Genomic DNA, 16,537 nt, shown 5'->3' on the forward strand with positions numbered 1-16,537 from the left:
AGGGAGAAAGGGAAGGAGGAAGGGCACCATAGGGAGGTAACAGGCTGGTGAGGAGAAGAGAAGAAGTAACGGAGAGCCAGAATGGGGAAGGAAGAGAAATGACCAAATATTAGAGAAATTAATGTCCATTCTATCAGGTTGCTCCTAAGAGTGCTTTCATCATGGCCACAGGGAAGGCAATGGACGAACATGTCAGAATGGGAATGAAAAATAAAATTGAAATGTGTGGCCACCACGATACCTATATTTCTATAAAGTACCCTGAAATTTACTTAGTGGCACAAGAAATGAATGGATTTTTATTTATGCAGCAATAATTACTGCTTATCAAGCTCTCTGCCATGTGTCCATTGCTGATTTGAGAACTACTCTAACCTTCTACAGGTCAGACTCTTCAAGTCTACATCCAAGGAATGATGAGGGTTTCAGTTTCTTGCTCTTCCAGGTGAGTTGCAAACACTGGCATCTCTGAGCAAAATAAGTTTTCTTCATGTCCTTCCTCTCCAATCCTTCTAGCCATCTATGCCTCTTGATATTTGATCCCTATTTCAAGTCCGCTCAAAATTTTACACAGCTCAGTTAAATCTCCATAACTGCCTGTGTTCCAAAGAAAATAAATGTAGTCTATCATAGGCTTTTTGTTTCATCTTAGTAATATCCTAGTAAACCCCCTCTCTTCTGGAACCTCTCCAATGCAGAGATTTTTTTTTCCTGCAGAGCTGGATGTAATGTCCAGGCTACAACAACTTTTCTGATCTTAAATTTTATTACCTGACTAATAAAGAAAAGCACCCAGTACACCTGTTTATCTGTCCTCTGCCTTAATGACTGGAGTCCGTCTGTTTCTCCCATCCATCCTCTTACTCAATATTTGTTGTATATTCTATAAAGGCCATATCTTGGGTAATGATGAGTCTGAGTACAGAGAGGAAATTAAGAACCTGGTGGCATGGTGCGAAGACAATAACCTATCCCTCAACGCCAGCAAGACGAAGGAATTGGTTGTTGACTTCAGGAGTAGCAGACCGCACGACCCCATCTATATCGGTGGTGCGCAGGTGGAACAGGTCAAAAGCTTTAAGTTCCTCGGGGTGAATATCACAAATGACCTGACTTGGTCCTAACCAAGCAGAGTCCACTGCCAAGAAGGTCCAACAGCGTCTTTACTTCCTGAGAAAGCTGAAGAAATTTGGCCTGTCCCCCAAAACCCTCACTGATTTTTATAGATGCACCGTAGAAAGCATTCTTCTAGGGTGCATCACAACCTGGTATGGAAATTGTCCTGTCCAAGACCGGAAGAAGCTGCAGAAGATCGTGAACATAGCCCAGCACATCACACAAACCAATCTTCCATCCTTGGACTCACTTTACACCGCACGCTGTCGGAGCAGTGCTGCCAGGATAATCAAGGACACGATCCACCCAGCCAACACGCATTTTGTCCCTCTTCCCTCCGGGAGAAGGTTCAGGAGCATGAAGATTCCTACGGCCAGATTTGGGAACAGCTTTTTTCCAACTGTGATAAGACTGCTGAATGGATCCTGACCCGGATCTGGGCCGTGCCTTCCAAATATCCGGACCTGTATCTTCCCGCAGTCTAAAGCATTCCCTCTCACAGCCTTCCGCAACAGTCTGTAACACTCCTTTAACTTTTTACTCTAAATCATTAATAATATTAGGAAAGGCAAGGACGTGAACAATGAGCTATAAACAGTACAACACTGGACAGGCCATTGGGCACATAATTTTGGGCCCGTCGTGTTGAACTCCATTGGTAACAGAATTGCACTGGCATAAAGATCTTCTAAGCATTTGCCTTCTGCTGTTGAGCCAATTTTGGAACTAGTTTGCAACATTTCTTTGGATCCTATTTATTTTGTTTGCTTGGTTATTTTGTCTCGACTGACCTGAACTAGCGTGGATAATTTCACTCACCCCAACAATAAACCGATTCCACAGCCTATGGACTCTACAACTCAAATTTTCAACATTATCAGTTAATGTATTATTTTTTTCCTTTTTGGTATTTGTACACTGGTTCGTTTTTGTGTGCTGCTTTCATTAATTCTATTGTGACTCTTTGTATTTACTGTGAATGCTTGCGAGAAATTGGGCGGGGGGGGGAGGAGATACGATTCTACCGAAGGAGGCGTAAGGCGCCCCTTCCCTCGGCTAGCCTGCATGTCATCCTTGGGCAACGTATAGCATCTGCCTAGTCCTCCGATGAGGGTCGATGAGGGAGCAGGTGGTGGTTGGTCGTATGTGCGGTTGGTGCATATCTCAAGTCCTGGTTAAGCAACCACTGACGCCAGGCAGACAGTCTCTGAGGAGTATTGATAATGGCTGGGGTTCACCCGTCTTGTAAAGAAGGCAACGGCTAACCACTTCTGTAGAAAGATTTACCAAGAATGGTCATAGTAATGGAAAGACCGTAATCTCTTTTATCATACAAAAAGACACGGTACACGAACGAACGAGTCTGCAAGAAAAATGATCTCCGGGTTATATATAGTGACCTAAATGTACTTTGATAATAAACTTAATTTGAACTTTTGTGTGTGATCGTGTCAAATACGTTAACCATACAGTCCAAAGCAGTTCAGTCAAGGTAATCAGACAGGATCTTCCCTAAACTTCTCTAGGGTGTTGCTGTCTTGTAGCCCCGACAGCCTTGAGTCAATGCTGACTTCTGTTGTCTGTTTGGAGTTTGCACGTCCTCCAGGTGTTTTTTCCAGGTGCTCCGTTTTTCTCCCATATCCCGGAGACATGTTTGTTTGTAGGAGAATTGGCCATGCTACGTGACTCCTTTGGTGGTATAACTGATAGGGGTATTAGATTCGGGTAGGGGGTGATACTTAATGGGATTAATGAAATCGCTCTGAGAAACAGCATGGACTGAATGGCCTCTTCCTATATGTTACAACGAAATGTTTAATGGGATATGAGTAGTCTTAATTAATGTGTCCTTTACAAATTTGCCGTTACCAAAGTTTAACTAACTGGTCTATAATTACAGAACTCAATTTGTATCCCTCCCCATCTTGTGTTTAAGGAACTTGCATTTAACCTGCTGGAAATCCAGATCAAGGCACATACAAAATGCTGAAGGGACTCAGCGGGTCAGATAGCATCTATGGAGATGAATTAATAGTCAACGTCTCCGGCTAAAGCATTTCATTAGGTTTGGAAGTTTCTTGTTTGTAATCTTGTAGCGGTGATAATGTTGGTTCAGGGCTATAGCTCAAATAAACAAGTTCACTTTTAGAGTTCTGTGTGTGTGGTTTCTTTTCGCTGTCATTTTAAAATGATAGGCAGGTAACTGGGCAGAATATTCAGTAATAGACGGTTCATTGTGTACGTGATCTCGAATTCTCTCTTCCCCTGCGGTTGAAAAGTCACTTTTACCCTGTTAACCCTGTTTCTGCCAACGCTGAAGCTGCCCAATCTACTGGTAAACTGCCATAATTAACAAATATGTTTCAGATGCTCAGCATCAGCAGCATTTTTTTCTGTTGTTTTGTCTTCCCGTTCCCTTTCTTTGTTGGTAAAATGGAAACTTGGATACGTGCCAGGATTTTTTTTTAACTGTTGGAGAGCGCAGGCAATTTCAGATCTGCTACACTATGGGACTGAATGGGGGAAGCAGAGAGAATTCATATATTTGGCAGGGTGAAGCTTACAATTCTAGATATGTCGCATTGCAATTGCAAGGTCTTCTGGTAGAATTCTATTTGTGCATCTTTGCAACGCGTTACATAAGGGGGGGGGGGAGCTGTGAAATGAGTAAATAGATGAACATCGGCTCTGCACATTTAATAAACGACGTCTCACTCGGCGGCGTTCACGGCCGTCCGCCTCTGATTGGCTGAAGGTTTCCAAGCACTCTGCACCCCAGCCTCAACGCCGGAGTCAACCAAACCAAAAACGACGAGGACATGCCCGCCCTCCGTGACGTCAAGAGAGAGACGTCCGCCTGGTCGAAAGGGGCGAAAGGACGCCTGGAATGGGCGGGTTTAATCGTAGGCGTGGGCCAATGGGTACGCAGAGATCGGCGAGGGGCGGTGCTGAGGCATCAAGCTAGTGCGAGCAGCGCGTAATAAGAGGCGGTCGGGCTTTATGGTAGTCGCGCGGGCTTGGCGGTTGATATTGGCGGCGCTTGGGGTGAAATAAACGGCGTGATCTTGGTGCTCGACCTCCCGAGGCAGTGCGCACCGACGGAAGGGGCGAAGGGCGGAACAGAGCCGGAGACCGAGCCCCGTTGTGCCGAACCCCCAGGTGGAGACGAGTGGGGAGGGGGTGCGGTGGGCTTCTAAGGGCAGCCGGTTCAAGCCTGTCGTGTGGTGAACGGTCGGCTGTCCGGTCCGTGCCGGGGGTAGGCCGCGGGCCGGCGCGTGTGAGGTGAGTCCGGCACCGGCGAGCACGCTGAGGGCAGGTGGCTGCGCGCTTCGCCGGGAGTTGCTGCAGCCGCCTGTGCATGCGACCGCCCCTTTTCCCACCTGCATGTGTGTGAGATAAATACAGATAACGTGTAGAGTCGACAACACGGTAATTCCCATGTGACAGAGTCACGTTTTATGGTTCCTTACACGCTTGTTATTGTGCTCTGCACTCATTCTGGTTGCACTTTTTTAAGCGTCCTTTCAGATCTTGTTGGTTGTCTCAAAGCGAGTTGTAGTCACCCTCTCTTCCCTTACTCCTTTCCAGTCCTGATGAAAGGTCTCAACACGAAACATCGATTGTACTCATGGCCTACTGAGTTCCTCCACTGTGTGTCTCCAGCCCTTTTCAGCCCCGGTTTTTTTTATATAACTTGACGCTCCCTTCTAATTTTGACCCATTTTTCTTGGAAGCCATGTCTGAATCCTTCTAGTCAGCTTTTTTGCCTTCATCACATTGTTGGAGTAGATATTATCAAAGTCATTTGCAGCGTCCTTTATGACTCTTAACAGTAGAAGTAATCTTCCTCTGCTTGTTTGCAGCTTTGATGTGCAGCTCTGCTATCTACTGCTCCGCATGTATTTTGCTCTTAGTTTGTTATTTCACCTATAATTTTCTCAATTTCTCTACTGCTTTTCTCTTCCCTTTCTGCATCCCCCTCAAGAGTATCTGTCCTTGGAACTTGCTATCTCTCGTTTGTATGTTGTAGTTATACATGGAAGAAGACCTTTTAACCCAATTTGTCTATGCAAATCAGATATCTGTTTGAATTATTTCCATTTGACCCTTATCTAAGCCTATATCTTTTATCCTCCAGAACCATCAAAGTACACATTACCTGTGTCCACATGTACACTTGCAATCCTATACATCCACATTTTCATATTACTTGCTGACATTTCCTTCTGAACATTGGGGGGAAAAAATGCATTGTTGGCCTCCTTCAACGAAGTACATTGCTCATCTTGCTATTTGTGTAAAGCCCACCTTGTTCTGCTTTCCTTAAATTCAGTGTCATTTAAAAAACTATGCTGTGTTCTAATTTGCCTGGGGTTATATTCTTCACTCATGCTTTAGTTACCAACATTGGTTCCTGATTCAGCAATGTATTACTTGAAATTCTGTTGTGTTTTCACGTGTCAACCTTCCCTTTTCCAAATTTCTTAAACTTTAGATCACCTTAATTAGAGCTTTGCATTTTGGAGCTATTTGAACATTCTTGTTCCATCATTGGCACCAATGTCTTCAGCTGTCCCAAGTTCTGGAATTCCAACTTTGAACATTATTGTTACTTTATTTCTTTTTTTGCTTTGTATTTGCTATTTATTTTGTAGTTTTCCATTCATTCAATTGTGTTTCTGTATTACACTGTTACTTGTTAAAACTTGTATAAAGCTTTTAATCATCTACCCAAATGACTTGTCAAATATTGGTCAGCCTGTGATGTTCTATATTGTTAAAGGTGTTGTGGTAATATATGAAAATATAGCATCAATTTGTGCCAGAGTCCTATAAACCAGCACGTGACAGATTTGTTTTGGTGTTTATTTTGGGAGCACTGGGGGGGGGGGGGGAACTTTTCCACACTCATTTCAACTGTGCCATTGAGCCTTCAGGTAGATGACTTTTTTGCTTCAGTATCTCATCAGAAATGTAGCATGTTCTATGAATGGTGGTGGAGGTCCAGTAGGAATTGTGGAATTATTTCCACAAGCCTCAACTGGGGATTTTGACTGTGGAGCAAATAGTAAGTGGATGTGAGAAAAGATCATGTTGGTTATTCATTACTACAGATTAGATGAGGGCAATGAGCATATAATTTTACAAGTTTTCAATTGAATAGCCTGACTTAAATCTATTTCAACAAGTATCTTCAGTTTTCTCAAAGCAGGACATGACATGCATATTCCTAGAATTATAACTACCTATTGGTAAGACTGTAATGGATTTATTGTTTATAAGAGCCCTGTTTATGTAGTAATACAAGTAGTGAAATTGCCTTCCATTTGCTTGTCCAGCAGGAGGATATCTTTGTGTTTTTATGAATGCTGATGCTCCAAATGATTCAGGAAAAAATGATATTGCCAATATTGTCTCTGATTTATGATTTAATTGAATGTAAAATGCTGGGATTTTTAATGACTGTGTCAGTGTAGTTTTTACAATATGAGATGGATTTCTAGATTGGTGTGTTGGGACTGGCTGGGAAGCAAGCTATTTTTGATCTAGTGCTGTGCACTAAGAAAGGGTTCACTAATAGTTTTGCAAAGGAGCTGGGGGGGAGGAATGGCCATTATGAAAGAATTTTAAGATTGTTTGAATGTGGTGTAATTAAATCTGAAACCAGTTTTCAATCTATGGTGGAAAAAAATTTGCAGGAGGCAGATGAATGTGGTAGATTTGGAAATTTTATTGATGGGTAGAAATGCACAGGCTGTGGCTAGGGTGAAGGAATTTTATAATACTATTATATAATTTGTAGTAAATAAGCTAAGATACAATAAAAGATCCAAATGTGGATTCTAGGCATAGAGGTTGTATTTACACAGGTGAGATTCTTGTATAGCAACAATTCTGTAAACGTAGACCTTGATCTTATTTCTGAACCAATGTGGTCATGAACTTGGCCCACAATGCATGAAGTTCACCACACAGCCCATCAGATTTCCTGTACACATCGCAGTTGCGTTTCCAAAAAGTATATAAATGTAGCGGTGTGCTACACGCAGCGCTGCAATAGTGACACGGAGTCGGTGAGCTGCAGTTACAAAAGGGGTTTATTCAAACTTCGCGGCCTCACTTTAAAGCCTTCCTGATACCGCTCTCCCAGGGTGGGAATGCTGTAGGGGGCGCATATTCACAGTCCCATCCCGCACGCGGGCTTTTCCCCTTGCTGGTGAAGCAGGCTTGGCGCCCTTTTGGGATTGGCCTCAATGCTGGCGCACGCCGCTTTGCGAGCTGGTTTGAGTGCGCTGGGAAGTGGGTCGCCACATAACCCCCCCCCAATGTCCTCAGTCTTGGTCGGACTCTTCGGGAGGTCTGCCTCTGCGCCACGGTGCCTGAATCTCCACCAGCTGTGCCAAGTCCACATGGGCTGGTTTGAGTCGGTCCACCGTGAAAACGTTCCAGCACAAATGTGGACCTGTAAACGGCCCCTCGTAGGGCTGCTGTAGCGGTGCCCGATGTCCGCCCCGTCATAGAAAAACGAACTTAGTTTTGCAGGTCTTTGGGTACGCAGGTCGGGTTCTGCCCATGCGCGTATGGGGGCCAGGTTACCAAGCTTCATGCGTAGTCTGCCCAGGACTGCTGCGGGTTCTTCCTCTTTCCCCCTTGGGGCTGGTATGAACTCTCCTGGGACAACCAGGGGTGCGCTGTACACCAACTTGGCCAACGAGGTGTGCAGATCTTCTTTGGGCGCCGTGCGGATTCCGAGCAGGACCCAGGGAAGCTCGTCTACCCAGTTAGGCCCTTTGAGGCGGGCCATGAGAGCCAACTTCAGGTGACGGTGGAAATGCTCCACCAGTCCGTTGGACTGTGGGTGGTAAGCAGTTGTGTGGTGCAGATGTGTCCCCAAAAGGCTGGCCATAGCTGACCACAGGCTGAAGATGAACGACATCGCATCTGTTCATGCAGTTTCGTTAAAACTGCCAAGCTTCTGGATGCTGCGACCTCACCTATGGCTCCATCAAGCAGAAGCCCAATTCCACATTCGGCAGATAACCTCGGATGCCACACGTTACTACTATGTGGTGAGCTCCCTCGACTAGGAAACAGTGGCCCAGCTTGAGGAGTTCATGCAGTCACCCCCAGCGGACGGTAAATGCACAGAATTCAAAGCCTTGCTCATAAGGACTTTTGGATTCTCACGGCGTGAGCGAGCTGCCCGCTTACTGCACCTGGATGATTTGGGAGACAAGCCGCCTTTGATGAACGAGATGCTCTCCCTGGCCGGCGGTCACAAGCCCTCCCTCATGTTTGAGCAGGCATTCCTGGAGCAGCTGTCTGACGCGGATTTCAGCGACCCCCATAGGGTGACGGCCCGGGTGGACGTGCTGTGGAAAGCCAAGAAGGAGAGTGGGGTGTCTGTCGCACAGATCACCAGGCCACGCTTCCAGCAGCAAACCAGACCAGGCTCGGCCGCCGAGCCCGCTAACCCCAGAGGCAGGGGTGAGGAGGCCAACGAACAGTGGTGCTTTTACCACCAGTGGTGGGGTGCAGAAGCCCGCCACTGTAGCCTGCCCTGCAAGTTCCCGGGAAATGCCAGGGCCAGCCGCCGCTGATGGCTACGGCGGCTGGCCATCGGGATAGCCTCCTGTATGTCTGGGACAAGTGGTCTGGATGCCGCTTTTTGGTCGACACCGGAGCAGAGATCAGCGTCGGGGTCACCAATTGTAGCGGTGTGCTACACGCAGCGCTGCAATAACAACACAGAGTCGGTGAGCTGCAGTTGCGAAAGAGGTTTATTCAAACTTCGCAGCCTTGCTTTAAAGCCTTCCTGATCCCGTCCTCCCCGGGTGGGAATGCTGTAGGGGGTGTGTATTCACAGTCCCATCCCGTATGCAGGTTTTTCCCCTTGCTGGTGAAGCAGGCTTGGTGCCCTTTTTGGGATCGGCCTCCATGCAGGCACGCGCCACTTTGTGAGCCGGTTCGAGTGCACTGGGAAGTGGGTCGCCACATAAAGACAGTTTAGGGGACACCACAATCCGCAGTGCACTGACGATGTCTCCTTGCATGGTGATGAAACGTTTGTAAGATCAGAACAACTCAACCCAACCAAACTAGGAAACATTGGTGTTCAAGGGGATCAGGGTGTTCCTCAATATAGTCACTGAGAGCTAACATAGCTGAAAAGGCATTTTGCTCTGATTACATAATTCCCTTCAGATGTGACAGGAAGCTTGGGGATTTCAGCCTACACCCTGCCTTGTGCAGCTGGATTCTGAACTTCGTATCGGATTGCCAAAAAGTGCTGGGGATAGACTCCCTCACCTCTGCCCCTCTGACCATCAAAGGTCTCTTCTCTCTCCCCCCCCGGGTTGTGTCCTGAGTCCTCCCCTCTACTCCCTTTACACCCATGACTCTGCTTCCACACACGGCTCCAATCTGCTGATCAAATTTGCAGATAACATGACATTAATTTGTTGTATTTCTAGCAGTGACGAGACAGCCTACAGAGAAGAGATTATCACCCTGACACAGTGGTGCCAAGCTAACAACCTCTCCTTCAATGTCAAAAAACAAGAGCTAATTGTGGATTACATGAGGAACAGATACAGGCTTGCCCTGATCAATATCAGTGGGAATGTAGTTGAGAGGGTGAATAGTTTCAATTTCTTTGGTATACACATCACCAAAGATCTCACCTGGACTGTACAAACCAGCTGTGTGGCAAAGAAAGCACAACAGTGTCGCTTCCACCTCAGGCTGCTGAAGAAGTTTGGCATGGGCTCCCATATCCTCATACCTTCTACAGGGGCACCATTGAGAGCATCCTGACTGCCTGTATTACCACCTGGTACAGAGCTTTGATTACTGGCCATTGCAGAGAGTAGTATGGGCTGCCCAGTGCATCTGTTGATGTGAACTTACTTCCATTGAGGATATTACTGAAGCAGGGGGTGCATAAAGGCCTGGAAGATCATTGAGGGCACCAGTCACCCCAACCATAAACTGTTTCAGCTGCTTCTGTTCGGCCCACTGTACTGCAGCATTAAAGCCAGGACCAGCAGGCTATGGACAGCTTTCTACAAGCCATTAGGCTTATAAATTCACATGTCTGTACCTTGCGACGGAGTCATAATGCAGAGATTTTTTACTTCCTCACATTTTGGGATGGATGTAAAAATTTAAATAAATTCAGCTCAAGAAGGGTAAGGGTGTCTTGCTGAAATTGTAGTGAGTCCTGATGGGACTATATCTGGAGAACTGTATATAATTTTATTCAAAGAAAAGTATTTAAAAAGTACAATTAGCAGGTAGTTTCACTCAGTTGTTTCTTTGGAGTGTAGGACTGTTGCATCAAGTAGGCTTGGTCTCTGTTCTCCAGATGTGACTGAAGCAATGAATTCTCAAAGGATAGTTTCCTTGGAAAAGGAGTCTAGAACTAAGGGCCAGTGTTGGAATAAGGAGTAGGTCATTTAGGATTTGAGAGAAACATCTCCAAGGGTGGTGAATTCAGTGTAATGGAGGCTTGATTTTATTTAAAATGGAGAGAAAACTAGATTTCTGAATATTGAAGAGTGAGGTATATAGAGATGAAGTAGGAACATGGTGCTTCAGTTAGAAGTTACTGTTGATGGAGTGGACTCCAAGGCTACTTGCATTCTTATAAGGAGTAAATATATTTGCATTGCATCTCCATCTAAGTGTGCAATTTATAGTAATTTTTAATGGTATGTACAACGTCAGTCAATATAACATAGAAATACATCTGTATCAGCATAAATTAATCAGTCTGATGGCCTGGTGGAAGCTGTCCCAGAGCCTGTTGGTCCTGGCTTTTATGCTGCGGTACTGTATCCCAGATGGTGGTAGCTGGGTCAGTTTGTGGTTGAGGTGACTGGGGTCCCCAATGATCCTTTGGGCCCTTTTTACACACCTGTCTTTGTAAATGTCCTGAATAGTGGGAAGTTCACAACTACAGATGTGCTGGGCCGTCCATACCACTCTCTGCAGAGTTCTGTGATTAAGGGAAGTACAGTTCCTGTACCAGGCAGTGATGCAGCCAGTCAGGATGGTCTCAATTGTGCCCCTGTAGAATGTTCTTGGGATTTGGGTGTCAACCTGAAATTATTAACCTGCTCAGTTGAAGAAAAACACCAGAGACACGAAATTACCTCTGAAACGGTTTTTATTCAGATTATTCAGTTTTTATTCAGTTCGCAGCCCCATGCACTTGGGGCGTAAGGTAGCCAACTCCCAATTTGTCGGTTTTCAAAGGTCATACTTATACCCAAAAGCAGGGTACTACATTTGCAAATATGGTTACTGATTCAATTGATTGGCTATTGCATAGCTAAGCACGCGAAACACTCGGAATAAGCATAGACGCAAGTGTAATACTTGGAATGGGTATGGATGCAAGCAAAACACTCGAAATAGGTATATAGCTCAAAATACTTTGTCGAACACATTGTCTTGTGGTCGCAAGGTTCCTCTTCTTTGTGGTTGCCACATGCTGTCTGGCACCTTAATTTAGCTACCTCTTCCCTGTTCTCCTACACTTCCCCAACGACGGATCCTCTCCCTGGTCCTGTCTACATATTTTGCTACACTTACCCCCTTGCCCACCCCTTCTACACGTACCCCTTACCCTCTTCACATTCTCATGGGGGTCCATACCAAACTTCAGCTGTCTGAGGTGAAAGCGGCTCTGTGCTATTTTAGCACAGTAACATACTATTTTAGTATGTATAGACCATGTGAGATCCTCAGTGATATAGATGCTAAGGAACTTAAAGCTGTTCACCCTCTCAACCCTAGATCCACTAATGTCAATAGGGATGAGCCTGTCTAAATTCCTCCTGTAATCCACAACCAGCTCCTTGTTTTTTGTGACATTGAGGGAGAGGTTGTTTTCTTGACACCACTGTCAGGGTGATGACTACTTTGCTGTAGGCTGCCTCGGTTTTATTTGAGATCAGGCCAATCAATGTAGTATTGTCAGCAAATTTAATTAGCAGATCGGAGCTGTAAGTGGCGACACAGCATGGATATACAGAGGGGAGGCATAGGACACAGTCCTGAGGGGCGGAGGTGAGGGAGTCCATTCTGACAGGAAGTTTGGGATCTAGCTGCACAAGGCAGGGTTAAGGCCGAGGTCTCTGAGCTTGTTAAGTCTGGATGGAACTATACTGTTGAACGCTGAACTGTAGTCTTAAAAACAGCATTCTCACATGAGCATCCTTCTCCAGATGTGTAAGGGCAATGTGTGTAGAGCTGTGGCTATTGTGTCCTCTGTCAGTCGGTGGTATTGCTAGGTGAATTGTAGGTGTCCACTGTGGATGGTAGCATGCTGCAGATGAAATCCTTGACCTACCTCTTAAAGCATTTGATTATTGAGGTGAGTGCGACAGGATGCCAGTCATTCAGACAGGTTACCTTGGTCTTTTTAGGTACAGGGGCAATGATGGATGTTTTGTAGCAGGAAGGCACTCTACACTGGGAGAGGGAGAGATTAAAAATGTCTGCAAACACATCTGCCAGTTGAGCTGCGCACATCCTGAGTCCCTGCCCTGGGATGCCACTCACTCCTTCAGCCTTGCCGCTGTCCACTCATTGGAAACACCTGCGTACCTCAGATGATCAAGGTGCAGGTCACTTTGGGGGCTCAGTGTTGATGATATCAAACCAAGTGTTTATACACACTGCTTTAATCATTGTTTGCAATATGAATATTCAGTTATTTTCTGTTTCACCCTTGTGAAGTTGCCAGAAAGAACTCAGAAAATAAGTCCTGTTTTAATACTTATGGCCATTGTTGAAGAGTAGTTTATGGTTAATATTGGTTTATTTTTAAGATGGACCATTTCTTTGCAAAGTTGATGTGCTTTTTTAGTTTAGTTTGGGGGTTTCTTTTTTTCATGGAGTCACCCTTGGACATGAGAGCTTCAGGATTGGACAGTTTGGAATTTGCGCTGTAATTGAGGATGTGTGTAATGAGTCTCTAGGGAGATGCAGAACTGTAGATAGAATGCTAGTATCTGATCTCTGCTGAATTAGTGGACATGCCTTGTAGAATAAATTAGATCAGATTCTTCTGGGTTGAACAGAGTTCAGAGCTGTGACAGTGACAATGCAGGTGAAAGATGGGTGGGTGATGGGTAGTAACTTTGCTTTTCTCCTCCTGAAGCTGTTCAAAGGCTTGTTTCTCAGCTCGTTGTGTGAAGGTATGACAAGGTGGAAAGATTGTCCGCCTACCACCCACAGCAAGAGTACTTATTGAAGCTGAGGGGGGAAAAGTATGTTGTCAAAATGAGTAATTGTAAAAACAAATTTAGCAAAAGTGAATATTAATACCTACCATGTACTGAATTCCCTATAATAACTTGTAAGACAAAGAATTTAGACTTTGTGATATAGATGTGAAATTGCTGATAGCTACCATATTGAATTTGGAAGGTACTGTTAGTGGAATATCATCTCACTATTGCTAATACATGAGAGTTGATCAATGTAAATATAGCAAAGGTGATTTAATCCTCCAAAGATTGTTTTAATGAGGTTATTTTTCCAGGGCATCAAAGGGGTGACCTCTGATCTAATACTAGTTAACTTTAAACTGCTATTTGTTAAGTAATGGGGCAGTGAGTTATTTTCATTTTTGAAGGACTGCTCTTTCTCTAGTCCTGTTGAAGGGTCTGGTCCTGAAATGTCAACTGTACTTCTCCATAGATGCTACCTGGCCTGCTGAGTTCCTTTAGCACTTTGTGTTGCTTGGATTTCCAGCAACTGCAGATTCTCTTGTTTATGACTCAATTGTGGAAGTCTCATTGTTGATTTGACTTGAACTAACTCCTAAGTTTTGTATGTATGTTTTCCAGCATTATAAGTATTAACCTTGTCCTTTGGACAAGGGACTAGTATTTGTTGCACACAACTGCCTTTTACATTATATACAAATATTTGCTTTGCTTCTCTTTTCATAGCTACTGGCTTACTCTATTATTTAGCTGATTCTGATTAAAGGTGTTAGTAATAAGTTCAGGAAGATGTCCTTTCCCTATACTATTTGAAGTTGCAAGGAAGGATGGTTGTAGAGTCCTGAACTGAAACAGGCCCTTTGTCCCATCTAGTCTATGCTCATTAGTTTTCTGCCTCATCCCATTGACCTGCACTTGGACCATAGCCCATATCCCACCTATCCAAATGTTTCTTAAATGATACAATTGAGCTGCCTTTCCCACTTCAACTGACAGATTGCTCCATGCTTGCACTGCCTCAGTGAAGACATTCTCTCATATTTCCCTTAATGTTTCACCTTTCACTTAAACCTATAACCTCTAGTTTTAGTCTCGCCCAGCCTGAGGAGAAAAAGCATGAAGCATTCATCCTATTATGCTTAATTTTATTTACAGCCTAAGGTATCCCCTCATTCTCCTGCACTCAACAATGTTCTAACTTGATCTTTGTAGTAGAAAATGATTGTATTGATCAGGAGAATAACGGTGGTGTCAGAGTTGTCATGGAAATACTCTAAATGCAGCAGTTAGACACAAAGGGAAAAATAATGAAATGAAGGAGTATACCTACATCTGTAAGAGAAAGAAAAGCAACATTACGAAGGGTCTCGGCCCGAAACATCGACAGAGCTTCTCCTATAGATGCTGCCTGGCCTGCTGTGTTCCACCAGCATTTTGTGTGTGTTGTTGTAGCAACATTATGTGATGGTTTAATTTGGTATTGGATCCCTAGACCTGATGAAAACGATGGGCCTACTGTGTGCCTTGCTTGTAAATTGTGAAGAGAAGGTAGAAGTGAGCTAGGCCGTTTTGCGTTTTGGAGGCCATGATTTTGGATGTTGTGGCCATTGTATCACTAAATTCACTTTCTCCCTACTTGTGACTATGACATCAATAATGCCGTCCTCTATCTTGACAGCTGCTAATTTTTTTTGTCCTGTTCACTGTGGTGAATGAGTCTCATTGTCTCTATGCCACATCAGGATGATCTTGGTGACTTTCACTTTTCTCTTGAATAGGGGTCCAACCATTTCTTTTTCACAACCATTCCTTTCTTTGGCAGAACTTGTTTATTGTCAACCACACTTCATGGAACCATATGTTGAAAGTCTTCATAGGTGGGAATTAAGAATCTGGGTTAATATCACTGGCATATGTCATGAAGTTTGTTTTGTGGCAGCAGTACATAGTAATATATAATAAAACTAAATTTAAATAAAAAAAATATTTAAAATTAGAGTAAAAGGAAGTGGGGGAGTTTACATGGGTTCATTGTCCATTCAGAAGTCGGTAATGTTAATTCTTTAAGGTAGAAAGGAAGTATTTCACTTTTCCCTTACATGTATGTTGCACATTGAAATTGTTTGAGACCAGTCAAACTCTTGTTTGCTGTTGATGCCTTTTATAATTCGGTGGAGTAACCTTTGCTGCACAGTCGGCCCTCCTTATCCACAAGGCATTGGTTCCGGGACCCCTTGCGGATACCAAAACACACAGATGCTCAAGTTCCTTATTCAACCTGTCTCAGTGCAGTGGACATTAGGACCTGGCAGCCTCTGAATTTGCAGTGTTTCTATTTACAAAAATAATCACAATTGGAAAATGAAAGTAATAAAGCAATCAGAAAGAGGTGAAACACCATCGGTCATTGGAAAAGTGTTAGGCTGCAGTCGGTCAATGATTGGAACAATTTTAAAGGATAAAATGAGAAAGGCCCTGCCCTGATGAAAGCTACAATTATTGCTAAGCAGCACAGTGGTTTAATTAAGTTTTAGGGTTTTGGGTTTTTGATTCTCCACATCAACCCGGCTTGGACGGAGAGCACACTTGGGAGTGGTCTGTCAATGGATCGAACTCGGGAACTTCTGCTCCCGATCCCAGCACTGAAACATACATTCTTAAGTGTTTTATATGAATGGAAAGGTAAAATATATAACATGTACTAAGACAAATGTTTGACTAACTAATGCTAAATAATACCGGATGTACCTGTTCCGACTTACTTAGTAAGAGAACTTCCAATTTAAATAAATAAATAAATAGATAGATGAATTTAAATCCCAATCCATGATAACCCACGCACATCCTCCTGTATACTTTAAATCGTCTCTAGATTACTTATAATACCTATTACAATATAAATGCAATGTAAAATAGTTGTTATACTGCATTGTTTAGGGAATAATGACAAGAAAAAAATGCTTAAACAAGTGCTGAAAGAGCACTTGCGGGTTTTCTTGATTTGCGGTTGGTTGAACATGCGGATAAGGAGGGCCGACTTGGTACATGGTTTCCTTCCTATTGTATGCTAGAATTGACGCTGTTTTTTTTTGCTTACTGAACAGTGGAACCTAGTGTATTTAACAGCTTGTTACAGAAATTCTTGTTTTGTGTATTATTGTTTTTCCAATGTATGCTGG

The 16,537-nt window shown here is 44.0% G+C and overlaps 1 protein-coding gene across 2 annotated transcripts in view; it reads left to right on the top strand.

The window, feature by feature from the left end:
* Positions 1-4,072: 4,072 nt before the first annotated feature.
* The window catches only part of scai (suppressor of cancer cell invasion), a 156,950-nt gene continuing 144,485 nt past the window's right edge, over positions 4,073-16,537 (top strand). The window contains exon 1 of one of the 2 annotated variants that reach the window (XM_059993907.1): positions 4,073-4,398. The gene's annotated coding sequence lies outside the window, so the exon portion shown is untranslated. The remainder of the gene's footprint in view (positions 4,399-16,537) is intronic. The other variant, XM_059993908.1, reaches the window with a different exon arrangement.

This window comes from Hypanus sabinus, chromosome 18 (assembly GCF_030144855.1).
Source record: "Hypanus sabinus isolate sHypSab1 chromosome 18, sHypSab1.hap1, whole genome shotgun sequence".
In the NCBI taxonomy this organism is placed as follows: Eukaryota; Metazoa; Chordata; class Chondrichthyes; order Myliobatiformes; family Dasyatidae; genus Hypanus; species Hypanus sabinus.